This window comes from Equus przewalskii, chromosome 13 (assembly GCF_037783145.1).
Source record: "Equus przewalskii isolate Varuska chromosome 13, EquPr2, whole genome shotgun sequence".
NCBI classification, from domain to species: domain Eukaryota; kingdom Metazoa; phylum Chordata; class Mammalia; order Perissodactyla; family Equidae; genus Equus; species Equus przewalskii.
In genome coordinates, this window is record NC_091843.1 from 26627121 (window position 1) to 26651209 (window position 24089).

Sequence of the window (24089 nt, forward strand, 5' to 3'; positions counted from 1 at the left end):
ATTTGTTTTCCTTTTTTTAAAAGATTTTTAATTTTTTTTCCTTTTTCTCCCAAAGCCCTCCAGTACATAGTTGTATATTCTTTGTTGTGGGTCCCTCTAGTCGTGGCATGTGGGACAGTGCCTCAGCGTGGTTTGATGAGCAGTGCCATGGCCGTGCCCAGGATTCAAACCAACGAAACACTGGGCTGCCTGCAGCGGAGCACGCGAACTTTAACCACTCGGCCACGGGGCCAGCCCCTCCATTTTTTAAGAAATTATTCAAGGTCCCCAATCAGAGCCTGATCAGGAGTCATGAAATAGTAGCCCCCACCAAAAGATTGGGCCAGCACAGAGCACTAAAACCGGTGGAAGTCTGGGCCACCCCTCGCATTCACTCACAGGGTATTTACTGAGGGCCTACAGAATATGACTCAGAAACCCGTATACACATGCATTTTCCATTAGGATTCTGCCATCCTGACACTGGCTCAAAGTCTACCCCCCATTACTACCCTCAAGGACCTTTGGGGTTGGGGTACCTGGAGCAGCCCATGAGTTTAGCAATGAGGACCCTGTCAATGAGTCCCACAGAAGGACACCTGGGATCTAAACCCCATGGCCTTAGACCTCTCATCGCCCCAAGGGCTCCAATTCTCAGCCCTACCTCTGCCCCCTGCTGATCTGAAAGTGACCTGTCTGAATGGAGATGAAAGGCTCTGCTGTCCCCTGGGTGCTGGGGAGAGGCCTGTTGACAAAGCCACCAGCTGTCCCCAGCCGGAGCCAGGGGGACGGGCTCCTCCCTGTGCTACCCGCACTGGGAGAGTGTTCCTGCCACGGACCCGGCCAGCACAGAACTCGGACCATCACGGAGCTCCAGCCCAGGCTCCAACTGACTTCCCCTCTGCTCCAGCTGCCCACAGTAACAAGAGCCAGGGCACAAGACCTCACCCAGAACCAGCGCCAGCCAGACGGAGCATCACCTGGGAGTAAGGGTAATGGGAAGAGGGGGCAAGTGTCCCCATAATTCCATCCGAAAATGACACCATGAGCTCAGTTGCAGCAGGACCTTAGAGAGTCCTGTAGTTGAGACTCAGGCTGGACGAGGGGAGTCAAATCCAAGCTCCACCACTTCCCTCTTGTGTGACCTTCAGCCATTCTGTGCCTCAGTTTCCCCCTCTGTAAAATGTGGTTAATGGCAGTGTGGGAGAATTAAATGAGATAACATATGGAAAGCAATTAGCCCAGTGCCTGACATATGGTAAACACGCAACAAATACTTGTTGAGCATAAACATGTCACTGTTCACTAAGGTACCACCGTACCTCATTTCATCCCTATTCTGGCAGATACTGTATTTTGCCCATTTTACAGGTGAGGAAACTGAGGCTAGGGGAAGATAAGGAACCACGCCAAAGTCACAGAGCTGAGAATGACAGACACTCAGGTCAATCTGAACTGCAGACCAGGGAGCAATACCGCCCAAGCCATTCGGAATGCTTTGGGGGGAAGGTACAGCACTGGGCGTGACCGTGGGGCTCTGGATCCCCTGGGCCGGGCCGGGCCGGGCCGGGCCTGGCTCCTGGCTGACCCCGGTGCTCGAATCTGGGAAAAAGCAAAGAGGCCAGTCACCAGCTTCCCGGCCTGTCCCAGAGCCACGCGCTCACGGCGCCCCCTCCTCAACCGGTCCCAGGGAGTTAAAGGACAGCGTTCGACGCCGGGGCTCGTGGCTCCCGAGAAGCGGAGGGAGGAGGGAGTTAGAGACCAGGCCGCTCACAGCCCGGAGAAAACCGGTCCGGCTGCCTTACCCTTCCCGAAGCGGGGACCCGGCCTCTAACCCCCTCCCCCGCCAGACAAAAGTTTCCCCTGTTCGGGAGGAGGGGAGGGGGAGGGGGCATTCCTCGTGAGTGACATTATCCGTGACCTACAGCTGCCGCGCTGCCCTCGCCCGCACCCTGGCCTGCCCCCGGCCCCCGCGCGGCCCCCACCCCTTTGTCCTCCCACCCCGGTGCGCGGGGCCCGGCGGACTGTACTTGCCCGCCCGGCGCCCGCCCGCACCAAACTTGCGCCGGCGGCCGCTTGGGCCCCGCGCGGCCTGCACGCCGGCTCGGGCCCCGCCGGCTCGGCGACAGGGGACTGGCGGCCCCGGCCCTCCTGGCCTCTTACCTGCCACGGGTGGGACGCCGCCCGGGGGAGGAGGCGCTCCCGGCCAGCCGCCGGACGCCTGGTCCCCCGGGCCGTGCGTGCGCCGCTGGGCTCCGGCCCGGGCCGGGTTAACCCCTTCGCGGCCGCCGCCGCCGCTCCCACCCCCGCTCCACGCCGCAGCCGCCGCCGCCCCGCCTCCCGCTCCTCGCCTCCCCCTCTCGCCTCCCCCTGTTGGTGCCCAGCCCCCAGGCCCGGCCCCCGGCCCCGCGCGGGGGCAGCTCGCCGCTCCCGCGGCTGGGCGGTGGGGTGTCCCTGAGACTGGAGTTGGGGCGCGCTGCCTCGCCCCCGCCGGCCCGCGGAGCACAGAGGGGCGAGCCCGCGCGCCGAGGGGCCCCGGCCCGCCGCCCCTCGCCGCCTCCGGCCCCGGCGCCTACCTCCCCGGATCGCGGCCGTGGGAGCGGGGTTCGATCCCGTGATGGAGCGGGGTTGCCGGCCGGAGAGCGGCTCCGAAGGCCCGGGCGGCGAGCGCCCTGGGGCGGGGGCCGGGGCGGGACCGGGCGCTGCTATCAGGGCTGGATTTCTCAGCTTCCACCCGGATTCTCCCTCGGCTCTCCCGGCCGATTCGGTGCTGCTCGGCGACCACGTGACGCGGGCTGCCTTTGACCCCTGTCTTCGAGCGGGTAGGGGGCGGGGGCCGGAGGGGGTGTCAGATGCGGGGCCCACGAGGGCGCGGGGCGGCTGCCAGGCGTCCCGGAGGCGGTGACCCCGGGGAAACAAAGCTCGGGGGAAACCAACAAGTTATTCGGGGTCAAAGAGGGAACAGCACTGGGGGTCGGCGAGGCTGCGGAGAAAACGAGGGAGACAAAGACCCACGCCCGCCGCGCCTCCGAGGGCCCTGGGAGCGCCCTGGCCAGCCCGAGGGGACCTCCAGGCTCTGCCGCCACTGGGCCTATGACAACCCCCCAGGCATCCTCAGACGGCTCCCGACAACCAGGTCTCTGCTGGAGTGACCCCTTCTGGGCAGGCCTTCCTGCCCCCTCCCCTTTGCCCTGACTCTCAAAAACCACTTTATATTTCCTTTATCATGATTATCTGGTACACTTACTGGTTTCATTGTTTACTAGACTGTCATCTCCCCCAACAAGTTGTTCCCCGTTGAATCCCCAGCGCCTGGCATTAACAGGCAGATGAAGAGGTGGATGACCTTGTGCACATCTCTTCTCCCACAGAGCCTCACTTTCCCACCCCTGGTATTATTTCAACCATCTGAACGGCCCTGCAAGTTAGGCAAGGCTTCAGTGGTTGTCCTCATCAAACAGACGGGGACAACCAGGCCCAGAGAGATGACATGATTTCTGGGCGTCTCCTATGTAGCTGAGAGCCGCAGCCTAAACTCAGATCTGAGTGCTCCAAGCAGGGGCTTTTTGCCATCCATGAGCCAGCCTGCGAATTGAGGGGTGGGGAGTGGGGGAGTGAATTTGATTTAGGGAGCCTTAAGAGGCCTGCTAATGATGCAGATCACCGGGCCTCTCCCCTGGAGATGCTGATTCAGTGGGCCTGGGGTGAGGCTGGGGCCAATTTGGGAAACAGTGGACTGGTGTTTTCCTAAGGACCTTCAGAGGCTCCTGATCATCTATCTAACTGTAGGAGCAAAGCTCAAAAAACATATGCGCAACAAGAGCAGAGCAAAGGGAGGTAGAGGAGCCAAGCGTGACACATGAGAGGAGGATAGACTCATCTCAGTTCCCCCAAAGGGTAACTTCCTTGTGCTGAGGGGAAAGGGTTTCAGCCAGCCCACTCATGCCTCAGAGGGGGAAGATGCTGAGGCCTGAACAAGGAGAGATGCTGGGGGATGGGACCAGGCTCCTGACTCCCAGACGCACCCATGTGCCAGGTCTGGATGGAGTGTAATCAGACAGGACTGAGCCTAATGGTGGTGGCCACAAGCCCCAACTGCAGGCCATGTTCAAAGATAGGCTTGTGACTTCTTAACACACATTCCAGCCACCCCACCAGTTAGTCCAGGGAAATCAACAAACACTAGCAAATTCTCCTTTGTAGTTTATATTCCTATGGTCAACTAGTAAAGTCCTTGAAGATGGTTTGGGTCTTGGGCAGGTTAAACAAGCCCCTAGAATCTCACTCATGCTAATCTCTACTTTAGAGCATCCACCTGAGGCCCTGTGAGCATCTTCTGTGTGCCAGGCGCTGTGCTCCTGGTAAGGGAGATGCACGGTTGAAAGAGACATGGGTCTGCACTCTCAGAAAGTCTCCAGGCATATGTGGAGATGATCTGTATGTCCCTTCCTATGTCCAAAAGCTGGCTGAGCAAAGAGCCTGCTGGGGAGGCCCAGGGCAAGTGCTATGGCCCATAGTAAGAGGGGAGCAGAATGAAGGAGCTTTTGGGGGAGGCAGCCTCTGAGCAGGACCAAGAGGAATGGGTGGGATTAGGATGGGGAGATGGACATTCTCAGAACAAGGAACAACCTGTGCAAAGGCCACATGGAAAGCGCTCAGGAAAAGCTGAATGTTGCGAGGCTGAGGGTTGAGCACAGAAGGACAGAGGAAGCAGGAAGGAAAGAACAAGCAAGAAAACTGAAGAAGAGGGTTAGGAGCAGATTATGGGCCCTTCTGTGAGGGGCTCTGTGGACTGGACGTTATCCTGAGGGCCTGGTGGAGTGAGAACGCTGTAAGCAGACGAAGGAGGTGATAAGAGCCATGCAGTGGGACGCTGGAGGGGAAGGGAAGCCAGTCAGGTCATGGAGCCATCTTACCAATGAAGCTACAGATCCAAAGCAGGCTCACGCTCAGCATTTGGGGGGCAGCCTGTGAGCTGGGGTAAGCCCCCATCACTGACAGCTCTTCCTACTCTTCTCAAGTCTGCAAAGCTGCTGTTAACTGGGCTGGGCCCAAGACCCTGCAGTCACCGTCACCCAGAAAGCCTGTAGGGAGGGGGGCCCAGGCCCCACCCAGAGGTGGTCCTCTGTGGGTCTAGGTGAAGCTGAGGACCTGCATTTCTAACCACATCCCAGGAGGTTCTGAGAAAGACTGTTGGGATGCCCTGCTCCTCTGTCCCCTCAGGACCCACCCACCTCTCCCAGAGCTTTGGGGACTTTCTTCTGCTGACCATTCCCCCTTCCCAGACCCCTTCCTCAGTGCCAGGTGGTGTCCCCAGTGCACACTTGACATGTCCCTTGGCTGTCCCAGATTCACCTTTATCCACCTCCAGAAATCAAAGGCTGAACTCAGTGTCTTCTACCCAAACCTGCTTCTCCCCCTCCTCCTGTGTGCCCAATTCACATGTCCGGTCCAGAAATCTGACACCAGTCCCTCATCCCCACATCCCATTCATGAGCCAATCCCATTGGCTCTGCCTCCAGGTTTTTTCTCTAATCCAACCCCGTTTCTTCTTCTTCATCACTACCACCCTCTCCAAGCCACCATCTTGTCTCTGCCTTGGCCCATATTAATGGCCTTTTAAGTGCTCTCCCTCCCTCCTGCTTTGGCCCCTCTAATGCAACCTCACCATGCCCATTTCTTACTTAAAATTGCCAACGGCTTCCCATTGCTCTCAGGATAAATTCCCTGCCTTGTTGTCCAGCCTGATCTTTTATCCTAAATGGCATACTCCACCTTCCCCTTTACCTAATTCGTCATTAAAAGCGTGGACTCAAGGGGCCAGCCCAGTGATGTAGTGGTTAAGTTTGCGCACTCTGCTTTGGCAGCCCAGGGTTTGCAGGTTTGGATCCCAGGCGCGGACCTACACACCGTTCATTGAGCCATGTTGTGGTGGCACCCCACATACAAATTAGAGGAAGATTGGCACAGATATTAGCTCAGGGACAATCTCCCTCACCAAAAAAAAGAGCGTGGACTCAAGCCAGACTGCCCAGTTTGAATGCTGGCTCTGCCACTTAAAAGCTGTGTGACCTTGGGCCAGTTTCTCAACCTTTCAGTACTCAGTTTCTTCATCTCTAAAGTGGGGATAACATAGTATGTACTTCACAGGGCTGCTGTGACAATTAAATGAGTTAAATATGTAAAGCCCTCAGTGTGGTGTCTGTCACATGATAAGCACTATATTAGCTAAATGATTAATTGTGATCCTTTGGGTATCAGGTTAAATTTCATTTCCTCCTGGGGCTTTTCCTATGTCCTTAATCTAGGCCACCCTTCCTGGTCTACATGTCACATCTCCGTCTTGGAATTACCTGTCCCTCTCTAGTATGTAAGCTCTGTGTGGGCAGGACTGTGTTTGTCTCAGACTCCACTGAGCCCCAGTGCCCCACACAGCATGAGGCACTGGGTAGGCCACCAGCACATATTTGCTGACTGAACAGATGAAATAAAAGTCAGCAGATTCATCACCAAACAGAGGGCATTGTCTACCCACAAAATGCTCATCAATGGTACTTCATTCATTTATCTGCTTGACATTTTTTAGTACCTCTCCTGTAGTCTTCCTCACACCATCCTGGTGGGGGAGGGCAAGTAGAGGGACACAAACAGATGAACAAGACAATGTGGCCCCTGTCCTGGAGGAATATATAGTCTACTGCAGAGATAGACACGTAAAAATGCGCAGAAGACACAATGCAATGTAACCACGCTGTTATACTGGCCTGTAACAATTTTGCTTCCTGGGAGGGCTCTGGAGCAATGAGAGTGAGAAGTAACTGAAGGCAAACACTGTTGCCTACTTAGCCGCATCCCTAGTTCCCACAGGGGAGTCTTTAGAGCAGAAAGGGGTGGTCCTGTCCCCAGGGCATTCAGCCCGCCCCCCCCCCCCTTCCTCAGCCTAAAGACCTCCTATTCGGCCTTCAGGGCCCCATTTAAGCAGCACCTTCTCTGGGAAGTCTTCCTGTTCCTTTCAGGGATCCGTATGGGACCCTGTCAAGGCTCTAGTGATTTTCTGGGACAATAGTGGGATTTGTCAAGGACAATCCAAATTTCATGTCATTTGCTTCTTTAAAAAAGTAAAAGGTGATTCAATGAATGTGTAACTACATGTGATTTCATGTTTGGACTTTAGTGGAGGCAGAAAATAGCCTCTGTCAAACCACGTGACCTGATTTGTGGTTTGGAGAACATGGTCACCATAATTACAGCATTGACCACATGGTGTAACAGTTTCCTCTCTCTCTCTCTCTCTCTTTCTCTCATATATACACACAGTGAGCTCAAGGACAGGGACTATTTACTTCCTGGCAGACCTTAGTATCTGTTAAACAAATGAAGGAGAAAATCTGTGAAACACGCATGTTATCCATGCTTCAGATAGACAATGGATATAAAATGTTCTGGAGGGGCGGGCCCTGCGGCCTAGTGGTTAAGTTCAGCGTGCTTTGCTTTGGCGGCCCAGGTTCCGTTCCTGGGCACAGACCTACACCACTCGCTGGCAGCCATGCTGTGGTGACAGCCCACATACAAAATAGAGGAAGACTGGCACAGATGTTAGCTCAGGGCTAATCTTCCTCAGTGCCCCCCCCAAAAAAATTATTAAAAAAAAATTCTGGAAAGCAACCAAACACTGTCTTAGGTGGGGGATACGAGCAATTAACAGCAATTAATTACTTACTCTGGTGCATGCCACCTGCTTTCCATTTGTTACTCAGCAACCCAGAAAGCATAAAGCTCAGAGATGTGAAGCAACTTCCCCAAGGTCACCCAGACAGAAGTGGCAGAAGAGGTTCAAATCCAGGTCCATCTAACTAAAAGACTAAGTTCTTGTCACTGTTTACCCTGTCTCCCAGTGCTCAGGGGCCATGAGTCCCCAAGTGCTGCAAGACCACCTGGGTTCTGTGCCCCCTTCTGTCCCTTCCACGGGGTTCCTTTTCCACCCTCCCCTGTTGTACACCCACTTTCGTCGATGCTGCTGCTGTTTGAAAAGCACTCACAGCTGGTTTCTAAAGCAGCTCCATCTCTGGGGCCAGGTTTCCTGTTTCAGGCAGAACCTAGGACGTGTGTCACGCCTTCCCCAGCCCATCCCTCACTCCCAGGAGCTGCCCCTGGGTCGAGGACTCAGCTAGCACAGTCCCTTTCACGTGCAGCCCCCGTCCTGTTTTTCAGAAAGCACTTCCCCATTCTGTACGCCACTCCCAGGGACTCCACAGCAGTCCTGAGAGGTAGACACAGTGGAGATCATCACCCCCATTTTACAGGTGAGAAAATGGAGGCTCGGCCAACCTGCGGGAGATCCCCTCAGCTGGCAAAAGAGCTGAGCTGTGGCTAAGCACCGTTTCAGACCACCTGCTCACACTCTTCCAAGTCCCTGGAGGGTTCAACTTGACCCAGAGAACAGGGATGGGGGTGACAGACCTCCAGAATCCTCACAGAGAGAAGATAATGGCTCTGCAAACAAATGTAAATCGGTCAAGTTCCCTTCTTACTGTGTTCATTGTGATGCACCAATTACAACCTGACAGAAGAACAACACTCTCAGCACAAGTGGTCTCTAAGTTCTGAGTCCCCTGAGGGCAGGGCAGGGCCCAGGCCTGGCGCCAGGGCGGCAGGTGCCAAGGGCGGTGGTGAGTCAGTTCCTTCCTGAACCTCTCAGATGCTACTCCGAGGGGCTCTGCGCGGGCCCCGCCCTCACCCCCAGGCCACTGCTCATCCACTCCTCCACTGTCCGACCACCTCACTCTTCAGTTTGCTTCACTTCATCACCTGGAGCTAAATACATCACTCAAGTCAAAAGACTACATTAATCAAAGGGGGTGGGATTCTCCACAAGATTCCCACCAGTTATTCCAGTTCATTCTCACTACTCCTGTGGGATAGGGAGTAGGCACTACCACTCCCCCCCTTTTTTTTAAAGATTTTATTTTTTTCCTTTTTCTCCCCAAAGCCCCCCGGTACATAGTTGTATATTCTTCGTTGTGGGTCCTTCTAGTTGTGGCATGTGGGACACTGCCTCAGCGTGGCTTGATGAGCAGTGCCATGTCCGCACCCAGGATTCGAACCAACGAAACACTGGGCCGCCTGCAGCAGAGCGCGCAAACTTAACCACTCGGCCACGGGGCCAGCCCCAACCACTCCCCCTTTTAAAGAAACTGAGGCCCAGGGTCCCAGTGCCCCCACAGCAGAGATCCAGAAAGCCCCCCTCTCAAGTGAAGTGGGGAGGGATGGTCGAGGTTCCCAGGTCTGGGGGTTGCTGTCCAGTTCTCCTCGGTCCCCACCACTCCATACACACACACCCAGCCCACCTTGTTCATCTGCAGTATCCTCCTGGGCCCCCTTGGCATCTTAGTTTACGATTCCTGAACTAATCCAATCCACCACCTTACAGAAATAGAGAAACTGAGGCCCAGGGAGGAACAGGGGCCTGCCCCCATCACCAGTGACGCAGCAGAGCTAGGACGGCCTGGGCAGGCCCCTGCCTCTCACTGTTCCCCATTGCCTGGCTGTGTGTGCGTCAGACGCTGAGAAGGAGGTGGCACCAGCAAGGCAAGGACTCCCAGGGTCAAGTCTAGACACCATTCCTGGGCCCTTGGAGATGTGCCAGCAAGAAGAGTGGGCAGTGTTGACCCTGGTGGGAAGTTGGCTCTGGAACTGACCTGGTGGCCAGACTCTTGTCTGGGGCTATCTGCTCCAACAGGCATGGAAATTCTTATCATTCCAAGGCCCCCTCTTCACAACCTGTCTGGGCTGGGTCTGTCCTGAGATGGAGTGGGGCTGGGGGAGGGGAGAGTGGGGGAAACAGCAGGGATGCCCTCCCCACACAGGCAGCCCAGTCCACTCATTCACTCATATGCTGCACACACCATGCACGCCCTCCCACCTCCCTTCTCGCCCAACCCACCTCCATCCACTGCTTAAGAGCTTTGGAGCCAGACTGTCTTGTGTTGGAATCCAAGGTCAGCCCTCACTTACTGTCACTTAACTTGGCTTCAAATGTTTATTTGTAGAATGGGGATAATAGTACTTACCTCATAGGGTTGTTGAGAAGATTAAATGAGATATTAGGAAGCCACTTAACACCATGCCTGGCATAGCTATAATTGTTACTATTATTTTATCCTACACTCCCCTATACCTCGTTGGGGTTTCTCCTCTCTATCGTAGACACAGACCCCCCAGATGCTAACTCCAAGGCTGCCCTGAGCCAGCTGACCCATCCTCACAGCCCTATCATCCTCTGACCTCTCTACTCCAGGCAGCCTGGGACCCTCAAGGCCTAGGTACAGACCACATGTGCCCAGCATCCCTTCTGCCCAGAATGCCCTCACCTCTACCTCTTCACAACTCCAACCTCCCCTTGCCTTCAAGTCCCAGCTCCAGTCCCATTTCCTCCAGGAAGCCTTCCCTGACTGACCTCTGGTCTTCCTCCTCTGAATTGCTGAGGCCCTCTGAGTGAGTCATTGCCACTTAGTACCACCTTGGAATTCCTGACTCTGTTGCTGAGAAAGCTTCTTCCTTCTTCCTCCTCAGAGTCTCTTAAAATGGAGCAAAGCATTTTTCAAGCAGATTTGGGGCACTCAATCAAGCTCCTGATTCTCATGTCACCCTATGTCCTAGCACCTGTAGTCTCCCATCACACAGCTTCCTGGAGTTGGGAACAGGGCAGGGCCTAGAGACCATGAAGTGCAGGCCAGTTACCCAGATGGACAGACAGAATAATCTACAAATTGGGACAGGCGGGAAGGAGCCCCTCTCCATTACTGGGGTCCAAGGAACAGTTCTGCTCAGGATGGGGAAGCAGAGAGGGCCATCTGGAGCTGAGGGTCCCTGCTGGAGGGTCCCTGAAGCCCACTTGTAGGAACAGGTATAGAGGTAGGCCCTGCAGCCTGTAGGACAATGGCCTGGGAGAGGGAGGGGCAGGACCAGACTCGCCTTTCCTGGGAAGGAGGATGCAGATTTGTTCTGGGAGACCCTGGAAGGTGCTCTGGGAAGCAACCATGAGGGTAGAAGAGGCTGCAGGGAGCAGATCCCACCCTACATGTAGAAACTCTAACCAGTCAAAAAACCCAGCAGCTGTGGCAGTGGTGAGCTCTCCACTGGGCAAAGGGAGGAGGTCAGCAGAGGCTGGTCAGCACCATCAGGGTGAGACAGAGGGTGGGAGAAGGACCAGGACTGTTCTCAGATCCTTCCAGGCTCTAAGAGTTAGTGTCTAAGATTCAAAGTCAGCGATGTAAGGATCTGGAAATCTGATTCTAAAATTCTGCCACTTTAGGGGCCAGCCCTGTGGCAGAGTGGTTAGGTTCACGTGCTCCACTTCGGTGGCCCAGGGTTTTGCCAGTTCAGATCCTGTGCATGGACATGGCACCGCTCATCAGGCCACGCTGAGGCGGCGTTCCACATGCCACAACTGGAGGGACCCACAACTAAAATATGCAACAAGGTACTGGGGGAATTTGGGGAGAAAAAATAAATAAATAAAATAAAATAAAATTCTGTCACTTTAAGGTTCTGAAATGCCACAATTTCATGATTCTGAGATTTTAAATATTATGATTCTTAGGTTCTAGAACAGCTCTGTCCATTAGAAATATAATGCAAGCCATACACAAAATTTTAAATTTTCTAGTAGCCATGTTTAAAACAGTAAAAAGGAACATGAAATGAATTTTTAGTAATATATTGTATTTAACCCAATATACCCAAAATATTATCATTTTGATATGTAATTTAATATAAAGAAATTATTAATGAGATGTTTTAACTTCTCTCTCTTGTACTAAATCTTCAAAATCCACTGTGGTTTTTACACTTACAGCACATCTCAAATGTGACAGATGAGTCACATTTCAAGTGCTCAACAGCCACACGTGGCTAGTGGCTATAGTATTGGACAGCACAGTTTAGAAACCTAAAGTCTATGATTCACTTTTCTAAAATTCTAGGATGCTATGCCTCTGAGATTCTAGAATTCTGCAGCATACTAAGGTTCTAAGGCTACAACTGTGATTCCATCAGATTGAAATGTTTCCCCAAGTCTGCCTCAAGTCTGCTTGTGGATAAGGCTTCTCCCCACATATCCTTTGTGTGGAAAGAAGTCCAGGCCCCCACAGAGCCCCTGGGGAGTGAGGGAGCAAGGAACTCTCCCCTCAGCAGCCCCCACCATCTGGTGGAAGGGAGGGTGGGCGTGCTCATGTGCCCAGGGCCCTGGCCTCTCCATGTGGAGCTGCCTCGCCCGCCATCCCTCCAGCTCATCACCTCTCCATCCAAGCGCACAAGCCCAGAAGTGAGACTCCTGCCTTGGAGTCCTCCTGGGGAGAGGGCATGCTCATGCCTCCCTCCCTCTGTTTCTGTCCACTCTGGAGAGCATCTGGGGGCGGCTGCAGCAGATGGAGCTGGGGAGCGTGGTTGAAACCCCAGATGGAATCCCCTGAGGGTGGAACTGGTCTCCATTTGCTCAAAGCTGGAGCCTGGACCCCTGAGGAGGGCAAAAGTCAGAGACCCACCATCTGGGGCTAGGAGAGCCAGAAGGGCTCTCTGAGGTCATGTGATGTATGCCTTGAATGGTGCAGATGGGGAAACTGAGGCCCAAGAGCCAAAGGGGTTTCCCAACCTAAGCAAAAGATGAGTGTTGTGCTCTGCCATAAGGATGTCTCCTGGTTACCCAGGGGTCTCCTCTTCCTACTCCCAAACTCTCCCTCCCACCTCTGCCTGCTGCGAAAGTCAAGGCACAAATCCAGCATAGCAGGATGTCAGCGAGGCTTCGGGAAGCCCCACAGGTATTATATCCAGGTGGGTGAATTCTTGGCTCAGAGACTGCCTGGTTCCAACCTTGCCCCAGGCTTCTCCTTGCCCCAGGGCCACAGTTGCTACAGAGGGTCTGGGTAATGGGAGCGTGAGCACAGGCAGGAGTCTGCATGAGGCAGAAGCTGGGGCTGGACGAGGAGGGTGTCAGTCGACAATGATCAGCTGTTATCCAGCTCTGCATTCCTTTTCCAAGTCCTCCACAGTCCCATTTTTATCCCCATGGGAGCCCAAGAGGAAAGGTGGACACGAAGACTTGCCATAGCACATAAACTCCCAGCACAAATGCCAGCAGGGGGCCTGGTGCTGGAGTTTTGTTACTGTTCCACTTTTGACAGATGGGGAAACTGAGGCCCAGGGTGGGGCTACAACCTGTCGCAGGCTACAGAGCCAGAGGGAGGCTGGGTCCAGGCCCCTGGGGAATCATTGGTTCAGCACCCATCCAGGGAGCCCCCCACCTTGCCCTGCTCCCAGGCAGCCGATGCTCTGCAGCCAAGGAGACAAACATCAGGACTCACCGGGAGACAGATTTTCCAGGCTGGGCTGCTTCCAGGCTGGGTTTCCCCTCCAGGGGAAAGCCCCAAGGTTGTTTCGCATGGTCAGGAGAACCAGAGAGGAAATGACAAAGATCCTGCCACAGAAGGCAACAGAAAACAGCCTGACCTTTGGCCTCTAGGGATCTGGCGCTGCCAAAAGGTGGCGGGGCAGCAGGAAGGTAGACCTGGAATCTAGATTTGGAAAAGCTCGAACTTTGGAGGGAGGCAGGCCTGGGTTTGAGTCCCAGCACTGCTTCTTAGCAGCGGTGTGATCTCGTGTCCGTGACTTCACCTGGCCTCCTCTGTACTGGCTAATACCCATCTCCAGGGTAGCGGGAATCTGAGTGTACATAAAGTAAGCCCATAGTTAGTGCTGAATAAATGTTAGTTCTCTCTCAAGTGCCCTTCTAGGAACCAATCAGTCCTGGGGCCCCCATCTGCCATCCTTTGCTACCATAAATATGCTCCATAAATATTTATTGAATAAATAAATGAATGAATGATTGCTGCCAGCCAAAAATATAGCAAAATATAGAGGAAGGCTTTGAACTTAGTCTATCAGGAGATCTGATAGATCTGTTACAACTTGGTGGGTGGCCTCATTTTTTAAAGAATTTAACAACTGACCTTTCTAAAGCACTCACTATGAGTCAGGCTCTGCCACGAACCTTAGAGCGTGTAGCTCTCCCAGCAGCTCTTTGAGAAGGTGTGACGACTACACTCGTGTTCTAGATGAGGAAACTGAGGCACGGGAGGCTAAGTAGGCCCACAGTCACATTGCTGGTTGGTGGCCGCACCTAGATGTGGACCCAGCCATCCTGCCCCCAGAGCTCATGGTCTTCCCTCCAGGACGGCCAAGGATGGCCGAGGATGGCCAAGGGCCCTCTGAGTGCTCCCTTCCAGGTTCCTCTGGCCAGGACTGCTGTGGGGGAGGGGCTCCCCTTCCCAGGCCGGTGCTGGTGCTGCTCAAGGCTTGCCATGAGTTTTGAAGGCTCCTGCAAATCAGCCTTTGGGGGTGTATGTGGGAGATGAAGTGGGGGCTGGAGAGAGTGTTGCCCGGGCCCTTTGTCAGAGACTAATTCTCATGGCTTTCTGCTGCTTCCTGCCCAGGGGGAAGCAGGAAGCAAGGCCACCGGGGATTTGGGCTCCAGCTCCTTTGTCCTCCCTCAGCTCATCCTTCCCCACCCCTGCCCTGCTTCTTGATCTTCCTCTTCCTTGCCCAGCGGTGGACCTTGAACTTGAGCTTCCCTCCCAGGCAGACTTTTTAGCGCAAGGGCAACAACTCAGGGCTGGAAATCCAGCCTGTGTTCCATGTACTGCCGAGAACCCAGGGGTGCTTTTCTCTCTGGGTGGGCAGATTTGGAGAAAACCTGCCCCAGATGGCGGAGATGGGGGGCGAGAATGTGCCAACAACTCACATGTGCACCTCAGTTTACAGAGAAGCACCACAGTGATCGTGTGGGAGCGTCTTGCCACCCTGGTTAGAGATGGGCCAGAGTGCTATCACCCCTCTTTAACGGAAGAGGAAACTGAGGCCCAGGAAGATTAAGTGACGTGTTATGACTATGCAGACATTTAGAGGCTGAAGCAAATGTTTACCCAAGTCTCCAGAGATTGTATGATAAAAATAACTATTATTATTGCAAATATTTACCAAGCACTGGCTCTGCCAAGAGCTTTCCTCTGATTATCTCATTTAACCATCTCAACAATTCTAAGAAGCAATGCCCCCCATTTTACAGATGAGGAAACTGAGGCTCAGAGAAGCAAACCACCTACCCAAAGTCCAGTTATTCACATCCTCTAGTCAGACTGTCAAAGTCAGATTTGAACTCAAGTCTGTCTGGTTCCAAAGTCTCAGGTCTTATAGGCAAAACAGGGTCACCTCCACCTGGGTGGAAGAGTCACCCTGTGTCCCAAAGCCAGGCCTGGACCGAGCCTGGCCTCACCCCTATTCGTGGTGCTGCTTCAGGCATGGTGCACACAGCTCCTGAAAGCCCCACAGGCAGCAGGCCCTGGGAAACGCAGCAGGCGCTGCCGGACGCTGGGCATGTTGGGGCCACATCTGTGTGTGAGCCCTCCACACAGAGCGGCAGCCCCTATCTAGGCCAGTGTGGCCCCGTGACAGCCTCACAGACGAGCTCACACATGTGTGAGCACAGAATCCTTCCTTCCTTCTTTCACCAGACACTCACCAAGCAGCCCTCACATTCTACACACACACATTCACTTCTTTTGCCGACCTTCCCAACTAGGGATAGCTACATAACTTATGGAGCCCAGGGCAAAATGAAAATGCAGAACCCCTTGTTCGAAAATGAAGAATTTCAAGACAGTGACAGCAGAGCATTCCACCAGGCATAGGCTGGTGCGAGTGCACAGGTGGCACGCCGCCTGCCCTGGCTCAGCTCGCCCCTTCCCCTTCTAGCTCTCCCCTCCTGCCACCTTATCCTCCTTTCACATCCTCACCTATTCCAAGCTCTTTCCTGGCTCAGGGCTTTTGCCCCTGCCGCAGACCCCTTTCCCAATCTTCTCTCATAACTGGGTCCTTCCCATCATTCAGGTCTCAGCCCAAAGGCCTCCTCAGGGAGGCTTCCCTGGGGGCCGGCCTCACAACTGAGTGGTTAAGCTCGTGTGCTCCACTTCAGTGGCCTGGGGTTCGCTGGTTCACATCCTGGGCGTGGACCTACACACCGCTCATCAAGCCATGCCATGGCGGCGTCCCACATTGAAGAACTAGAACAACTTGAAACTAGGATATACAACTAGGTACTGGGATACTGGGGAGAAGGAAAAAAAAAAAGAGGAAGATTGGCAACAGATGTTAGCCCAGGGCCAATCTTCCTCATGAAAAAAAAAGGAGGCTTCCCTGGTCCCCCAGTCTAATGTGGCCACCCACATAGCTCTCCATCATATCTGTCCTTTAACCCTTCCTAGTGTGCATCACAATCCATGACCTCACGTGCACTGGTCAGTTTACTGTTTATTGTCCCTCTCCACTGATTGAATGTCCCCCAATGGCAGGGCCCATGTCTGTCCTGTTCAGCACTGAATCCCCAGGGCCCAACTCAGTGCTAGGCACAGGGTAGGTGTTCAATAACTATTTGTAAAACAGTGGATGAATGAATGAATGAACACAGACACCCCAACATGCACACCCTCCCCCCATCTCCTTCCACCCTTCCTCTACAACTCAGATGAGCATAGGGTTCCTCTATATCCTGGTACCCTAGACATCTCAGTACAGAGAGCTGAAGAGACCCAGAGATGCAGACGGGTCCTGACCTTGAAACAAGGACAGATGGCAGTGGAGAGGCCTGGAGAAAAAACATGAGAAAGAGAGAGGAGAAGGAAAAAGGAGACAGAGCTGGAGAAAGGAGAGAAGAGGTAGACAAAGAACGGGAGAACAAGTTGGGTTTTGTGATAATCCCGTTTCTTCTCTTTATTAGCGAAACTAATAATTACCATTAATACCGGGCCCCTCCCTGGCCCTTTCATCCGGGCTGGTGGGGAAGTTTTGAAGATGAAAGTCTGGGGGGCCTCTCAGATGCAGGTTCCAGGGCTTCACAACCACTAATTAAACTTGGCAGCCCCTCCAATTACCCCCCTCCATGCTGTGCCACCTGACTCAATGCCTTTCCACGTGGGAACACAGCAGCTAGCTGCTCCCTGGACCTGGCCTTCAGAGATGCTGAGTAGCTGCAGTTGGGGGGGGTGGGGCTGTCAGCAGAGATAGTTATGGGGGAGGTGCCAGAAAGAGGAACCTCACACCAGGTGGCACTGAAACCCAGGAGCCCTGCCCCCAGCTGAAATTACAGCCCCATCCCTGAGGCTGGCCCCCCCAACCCCACCCCAGGGTCTGTGTTTCTGGGCCCTGCCAGATGGCAGTGGGGGAAGTGCCACTGGGAAGGAGGATCTAGCCAGACAAAGAGACAATCAGCACATCCAGCTCCTCCACATAGCCCCAGGGCCACCCAGAGACCGGGTCTCTGGCATCCTCAGAGGCCATTTCATTCCACCTCCCTCAAGGAGGCCTCCCCTGTCTAGCAGCCATGACTGACATCAGCCAGGCTCACCTGCACACCTGCAGTGATGGGGCCCTCACTACCTCCCATTATTGAGCCACCTGGACTGTGGGCTGCATGATCTCATCCACTCCCTTGACATTAAGAACAATCGAGAGGCTCCTGAAGTTCTGTAGGCAGCTCCAACTTTTCCAGTGAGCCCCAACTGTCTGCTCCATCTTTCTACCAGGATGTCACATGGGTGGCTCCAAAGATAACAGGGCCTAAGCTTTTAAAAAATTTTTTTTATTGAATTACATCACTGCGTTGTTATTTAAGTTGTACATTAAAAAGTTGTACATTATTTCTTGTCTGTCACCACACAAGTGCTCCCCTTCACCCCCTGTGCCCAACCCTCAGCCCCCTCCAACGGCCTAAGCTTGATTCCCACCCCTCACTCAAGTTATGACCTCCTCCACCTTGGTCCCAGACTTCTCCACCTTGGTAAATGGCCCCACCGTCCCCCCATTGCTCAGTTCTAGAACCTGGAATCACCCGTGCATCCAATCCATCTGAAAATCCTACAGAGTCTACTTGCGAAGCCTCTCTCAAATCTGGGTGTTGTCCTCCATCTTCCCAGTTGCCATTGTGCTCTGAGCTACCACCATCTCTCACCTGCATGACCATCTTCTCCTGATTCTCCAAACAAAGCCAGAGGGGACTTCGAAATACACAAATCGGAACACGCCACATCCTGCTTAAAGCTCTTCACTGCCTGCCCACGGGATGTAGAATATAACGCACACTCCTCACCAGGGCCCACCAGACGCCTGGTCTCCTAGATGACCTCACCTCTGTCCCCTCTTCTAGGCCCCCCCGCCCTCGTGCAGTCCCTCAGGCTCCTCTCTGCCTGGGCAGCTTTTGCACAAGCTGTTCCCTCTGCCCAAATGCTGTTCCTCCAGCTCTCCTCATGACTGCACCTTCTCACCCTCCAGGTCTCTTCCTCAGAGTCCCGTCCCTGCCCCCTCTAAAAGAGTGAGCCCACTCCTTACAGGTTACACCTTCTCGGGTCTGCCTGTTTCCTTCCCAGCACTTACCACAACCTCTAACGATAAAGCTGTTGGCCAGGTTATTTGTATAATGTCTGGCTGTCCCCTCCACTAGATTGTGCCTTCATGTCTATGGTATCCAGTACTTTATTGCTCACCAGTGCCTAGCAAAGGGGCTGGCACATAGTAGGTGCTCAACAAATGTGCTGAACAAATGAATAAATGAGGGTTGGGACTTGATGCTGGTGGGTGAGAGGCTAAGACCCTGATGGGCAGCCTCTCGGTTTGTTCCTGGGCCCAGCTCTGCCCAGTGAGGATGCTCAGTGCATGGTCCCAGAATCCATATCCTGTACCACCAACCCACTGGGTCCTGTTCTTCCCTTTGAGGTGACTCAGAGCAGGTCTTTCGCAAGTTGGTCCTGCCGCGTGGCAAAGTGAGGCCCGGGTCTGGATCTGGGAGTCCCGGCAGCAATCTCTGTCTACCTACTACACTATGAACCAGCTGAGTGACCCTGGGCACCTCCCTGACCTTCTCCTGCCTCAGCTTCCCCTCTTGGAAATGAAGATACTATCTGAGCTCCTGGGGGTGTGATGAGGACAAAGGGAGAATGTACACCAAGGCCACAACCCAACCATGTCCCACGTGGATGTCCTGACTAAAGCGCAGACTCACACACACTCACACTTGCAATCACACTTCCCAGCCGACTTCTGGGTTCAGAAACTTCAAAGCCCCTCCCTAACTCTCCGGCCCCCTGCACTCCTGCGTGCCAGCCTCAGCCCAGGCCATCCTTCCCCTAGAAGCATGGAGGTCAGACGCCATCTAGTGGACACCTAGGTGAGAGCAGGCATTCCAGCCCCTCTGGCCCACTCAGGGTGGGTGGGGCAGCTCCCTGGGACCGTGCCCTGACCGTCCTCACGCAGCAGAGCTGGGCCCAGGAACAAACCAAGAGGCTGTCCATCAGGGTCTTAGCCTCTCCCCCACCAGCATAAAGTCCCAACCCTTAACCCCCACAGGCCTACCCCCCCAATCTTTAAGCTCACTTCTCACCCTTCGCTGCCCTCCAGCCACACGGGACTGCTCCATGGGAGATCCTGAATGATCCAAGTTTTCCTTTGACTGGAGACCTTCCCACAGGCTGTTTCCTCAGCCTAGGAATTCTCCCCCAGCCTCTTCTCCCTGTCCTGGCTGAGCCTACTCCCGCTCTGGGCCTCTGCTTAAATAGCACCTCCCCAGAGCCCCTGACCAGGCTGGAGCTGCGCTCCAGTGTCCCACAGGCCCCCTCAGCCTGTTCCTAAACCTCCTCCACATGGGCCATGTTTCTTGCCTGTATGCCCCATTAGATAAAGACCTTGACAGCAGGCCTTGCAATGACCCCTCTGCATGCTAACTGCTAAGAGGGTCCAGGGCCCATACACTCAGACGGTGGATAAGTCCTGTGAAAATCAGAAGCAGGCAGGTCACAGCCTGTGGTGGACAGACACTGGGTGTTTCCAGGAAGGATGCAGGGTGCTGCTTCAGGTTGGGCCCTACCTCCAAGCCCCAGGGCCCACTGGGCTGCAGTTAGTCTCTGACTCCTGTTGTGCATCTGTGGTGAACTAACTCACCCTCTCTGGGCCACAGCTGCTTCTCCCCATCCTCCCCTTCCTCGCTTTTGCAAAACTTCCCTCCAGTGGGAGAAGATGGAGCCCATGGGCAAACTAAATATGAACTGTTGCTAAGAATGGGAAGTATGGGGCCTTCCAATCTGGGCTTGAGGGTCCAGGAAAGGGCTTACATTCTGCTTTCTCAAGGCCGAGTCCCTGCTCTTCATTCATCCACTCAACAGATATTTCGAGAATGCCTGGATCCGAGATGGAAAATATTGGGGTTCTGGAGTCAGACTGCCTGGGCTCGGAGCCCAGGACCACCACCATGGCTGCTGACCGCTTACTTGTTTCCTCAGCTGTAAAAGGGGGGGAACAACCATGTCTACCTCATCGAGTTGAGAGGATTCGATGAGACGATAGATGCAACTCACTTAGTACAGGGTCTGGCACGTTGTAAGCGTGCAGTGTAAGGACTATTGTTGCCTATTATTCATCGGGCAACTACAGGGTTCAGTCTCTAATCCCAGGCTGCCTTTCACCCACCCCGAACCAGGGCCTCCCTTGTCTCCAGGGCTCTGGTCCCTGTGGGGCCCTGGGCAGCCACTCCTCAGTCCCCCCCTCAGACTCCTCCTATCCCCTCCAAGCCTTCTGCTGCCCTCAGGAATCCCAGAACATCTGCAGCAGAATCTTCTCCAACCCAGCCCTTTCTCTGAATACTCCTGTCTTGTCCTAGGAAAGCTGGCTGTCCCTGAGGACGCTGTATCCCCCTGCAGGCCTCCAGTGGCTTCTCCCTTGTCTTCCACAGCCTGTGGAACTGAGAGAAGGTGGAGAAAGGGAGGGAGAAACCACAGGATGTGAGTATGTTGTCCTCCCTGCTCCTCATTGTCCCTTTCAGGCCATTCGCTGCCCCGACCCGCCAAAAGACGCCAGTTTTGTATCTTGTCTCTGCACCCTAGCACCCACGGACTCCACCTCAGTGCAGACATCGCCCAACCCCTGGGTCACACCCTCCCATCCTTGAGGGCTTTACCATGGACTCAGTGTCACTCCCAATCAGTTTGTTCCTGTTGTAGTTCTTGGTCATTTCGATATTCACAGAGACGATACTGCCATCACCCTGGCCTCTGGTCCCCTGACCTGCTCCTATCTAGTGATCTTGTCCCCCAGCCCATCTCGGCCACTCACTCGCATGCTTGTTACCAATACCTGTAACTCCTCCCCAAACCATCATCTCAATCTCATGCCCCCTAGTGCCTGACTGCCAGCTCAAAGTAGCAGCAGTACCCTGACTTCAGCATCCCTTGCCCCATCAGGACCTCAAATCCATTGTTCCTAGCACCTTCATGCTGTCCCTCACCCCCTGACGTCCTCACTACCTCAGAGATCCAGTGTGAATGCCACGCTCAGTCCTGAGCATCGTTCCCGTGCACTCGCCTTGATTCCCCTGCTCCTCTCTCAAGTTGTCTTCTCTTAGCAAAACCACAACCCTGGTTAAATCCAACACTCTGCCCATCGAATGCCTGCATCCATGCAGCTGAGCACAGCTGGAGAAAACACCAGCCCCTAACCTCAAGTGGACCCTTAATGCTGCCCCAGAATCACCCTCGATTCCCCTTGACCTCGGTGACCATTTCAAACCTCCTCTCACCTCCGATCTTCAATATCCCTCCCCGCCCTACCCTCCCCAACCCTCGCTCGTGCTGCCTCACAGCTGCTGGCTTCCTCCTGCCCTGCTGACAACTTCCCAAGCTCCCATTCCCAGGTATGCTCACCCTCCAGCATCTTCCTTCTCCCGGTGTGCAGATGTACTATCCACGCCCCCATCTAAAGCAGATTCCTCCACCTGTGAGCTAGAGCTGGTCACCTCCCACTGACTTAAGGACACGGCTTCATCATCAATTTTTCACTCTCAACTAGACCATTCCCATCAGTGTACAAATATCTGTTATTGATGCAATCTTAAAACAAGAAAACAATAGAACCTCTTGATCCCACTTCCTCATTCTTCTGCCCCTTTGCACACCTGCACAGCAAAACCCAAGAGCTGTCTATACTTCCTTCTCTCTCTCTTCAATCTCCTCCATTCCAGCTTTTGCACTCCCACCTGGCACACACACTGCCACTACTCTTGTCAAGGCCCCAATGCCCTCTGAGGTGCTCCATCAGTGGTCATCCTCAGGGCTCATCTCACTCAACCTCTCAGCAGACGGACACAGCTGCCCATGCCCTTCTTCTTGCTTCTCTTTCCTCCCTTGGCCTCCTGGATGCCCCTCTCCTGGTGTTCCTCCCGTCTCTCTGCTCCCTCTTCTTTTTCCTTGGCTATCTCCTGCTCTCATCCCCACGCTCCTGACGCTCCATCCTTGGATCTCGTCTCTATTTACACTCAGCCTCTTGGTGGTCACAAGCAGTCTCATGATTTTAAATACCATCTAGATGCTGAAGACTCCCAAATTGACACCTCCAGCCCAGATCCTCTCAATTCCAGACTCATCTATCCCAAAAACTTCCTCAACATCTCTACTTGGATACGTAATAAATATCGCAAACTCAGGCCTGAGACTGAACATCTGATCTCCCCCCACAATCTGCTGCACTCTCAGCCTTCCTTATCCCAGATGATGGCAACTCCATCCTTCCAGTTACTCCAACCAGAGATGCTGGAGTGAGTCATCTATGGTAACTCTCTTTCCCCTACGCTCCATGTCTTATCTATCAGGAAATCTTATTGGATCTACTTTCAAAATACAATCAAATGTGGACCACTTCTTTCTACCCCACTGATACCACCTTGATCTCAGCTACCAATATCTTTCACCCCCACTGAGAGTCTGTTCTCCACAGAGCATCCTCACTGACTCTTTGAGAACATAAGTCAGATTCAATCACTCCTCTGTTCAGACCCTCCAATGGCTCCACTCAGAGTAAAAGCCAAAGTTCTTACAAGGACCTAAAAGGCCTAGTGATCTGCCCCCACCACCCGTTACCACTGATCGTGACATCTCCTCGTCACCCACTCGCCTCCCCTCACTCACTCCACTCCAGCCACACTGGCCTCCTTGCTCTTCCTAGAAAGGGGCAGTGGTGCTTCCACCTTTAGACCTTTGCACATGGTATTCCCTCTGCCTGCACTAATCTTCCCTTAGATACTGGCAAGGCTTGCTCCCTTTCGTCCCTCCCACATGCTCAGATCTCTCCTCAGCAAGGCTACGCTGCCCTCACTGCTTAACTCCGCCACCTGCCCCAGGCCTTTCCTCAGAACACCCCCATACCCTGTACGCTGCTCAACTTTTTCTTCTTTCTGTATTACTAACCACCCTCCAACATAATAGAAAATCTACTTAGATAATATGTCTGCCCTTCCTGCCAGAATGTAAACCCCAAGAGAGAAGGGATCATTTGTCTGTCATGACGTAGCCCAAGGATCTAAAACAGTGCAAGATACATACTAAGTGCTCAATAAGTATTTATTTATTTATTTTTAAAGATTGGCACCTGGGCTAACAACTGTTGCCAATCTTCCTTTTTTTTTTTTTTCCTACTTTATCTCCCCAAACCCCCCCTGTACACAGTTGTATATCTTAGTTGCAGGTCCTTCTGGTTGTGGGATGTGGGACGCCGCCTCAACGTGGCCTGACGAGCGGTGCCATGTCCGTGCCGAGGATCCAAACCCTGGGCCGCTGCAGTGGAGCACGCAAACTTAACCACTCGGCCACGGAGCCGGCCCCCTCAATAAGTATTTATTGAATCAATGAATAAACGATGAGAAGTGATGGTGAACATGTTCCCTGTGCTCACAGTGTTGACAGTGCATGGGGTGGAGTGGGATGGAGAAAACAGACAAGGCAACAGGGAGGTAAGAGCCTGCAGAAAGTGGCTCCTGCCATTCCTCCAGCTTGATCCCTCATCCCTCTTCCCTCATACACAACATCCCAGCTATACAGGCCATGTTTTTCATTCCTTGAACCCTCCAAGTGCCTTCCCACCTCAGGACCTTTGCATATACTGTTCTCCCTGCCCAGACTATTCTTCCTGCCTTCATCTAGCTAATTCCAACTCTATTTTCAAGTCTTAGATAAATGCCATTATTA

The 24089-nt window shown here is 53.7% G+C and overlaps 1 protein-coding gene and 1 long non-coding RNA gene across 25 annotated transcripts in view; one reads left to right on the forward strand and one right to left on the reverse strand.

Annotated features, from left to right (window-relative positions):
- NDST1 (N-deacetylase and N-sulfotransferase 1) overlaps window positions 1-24089 on the reverse strand; it is an 80645-nt gene that overhangs the window by 53519 nt on the left and 3037 nt on the right. For 6 of the 24 annotated variants that reach the window (XM_070570469.1, XM_070570456.1, XM_070570468.1 and 3 more), the window contains exon 1: window positions 2143-2278. The exons of 4 other annotated variants lie outside the window; for them this stretch is intronic. The gene's annotated coding sequence lies outside the window, so the exon portion shown is untranslated. Of the gene's footprint in view, window positions 1-2142; window positions 2279-2555; window positions 2777-24089 lie in introns of those variants that run through there. 14 more of the 24 variants (XM_070570462.1, XM_070570463.1, XM_070570453.1 and 11 more) reach the window with 11 other exon arrangements.
- LOC139075271 (uncharacterized) lies at window positions 834-23723 on the forward strand. The gene is made up of 3 exons (XR_011525494.1): window positions 834-971; window positions 20735-20855; window positions 23584-23723. It is a non-coding gene; the product is annotated as an uncharacterized lncRNA (long non-coding RNA).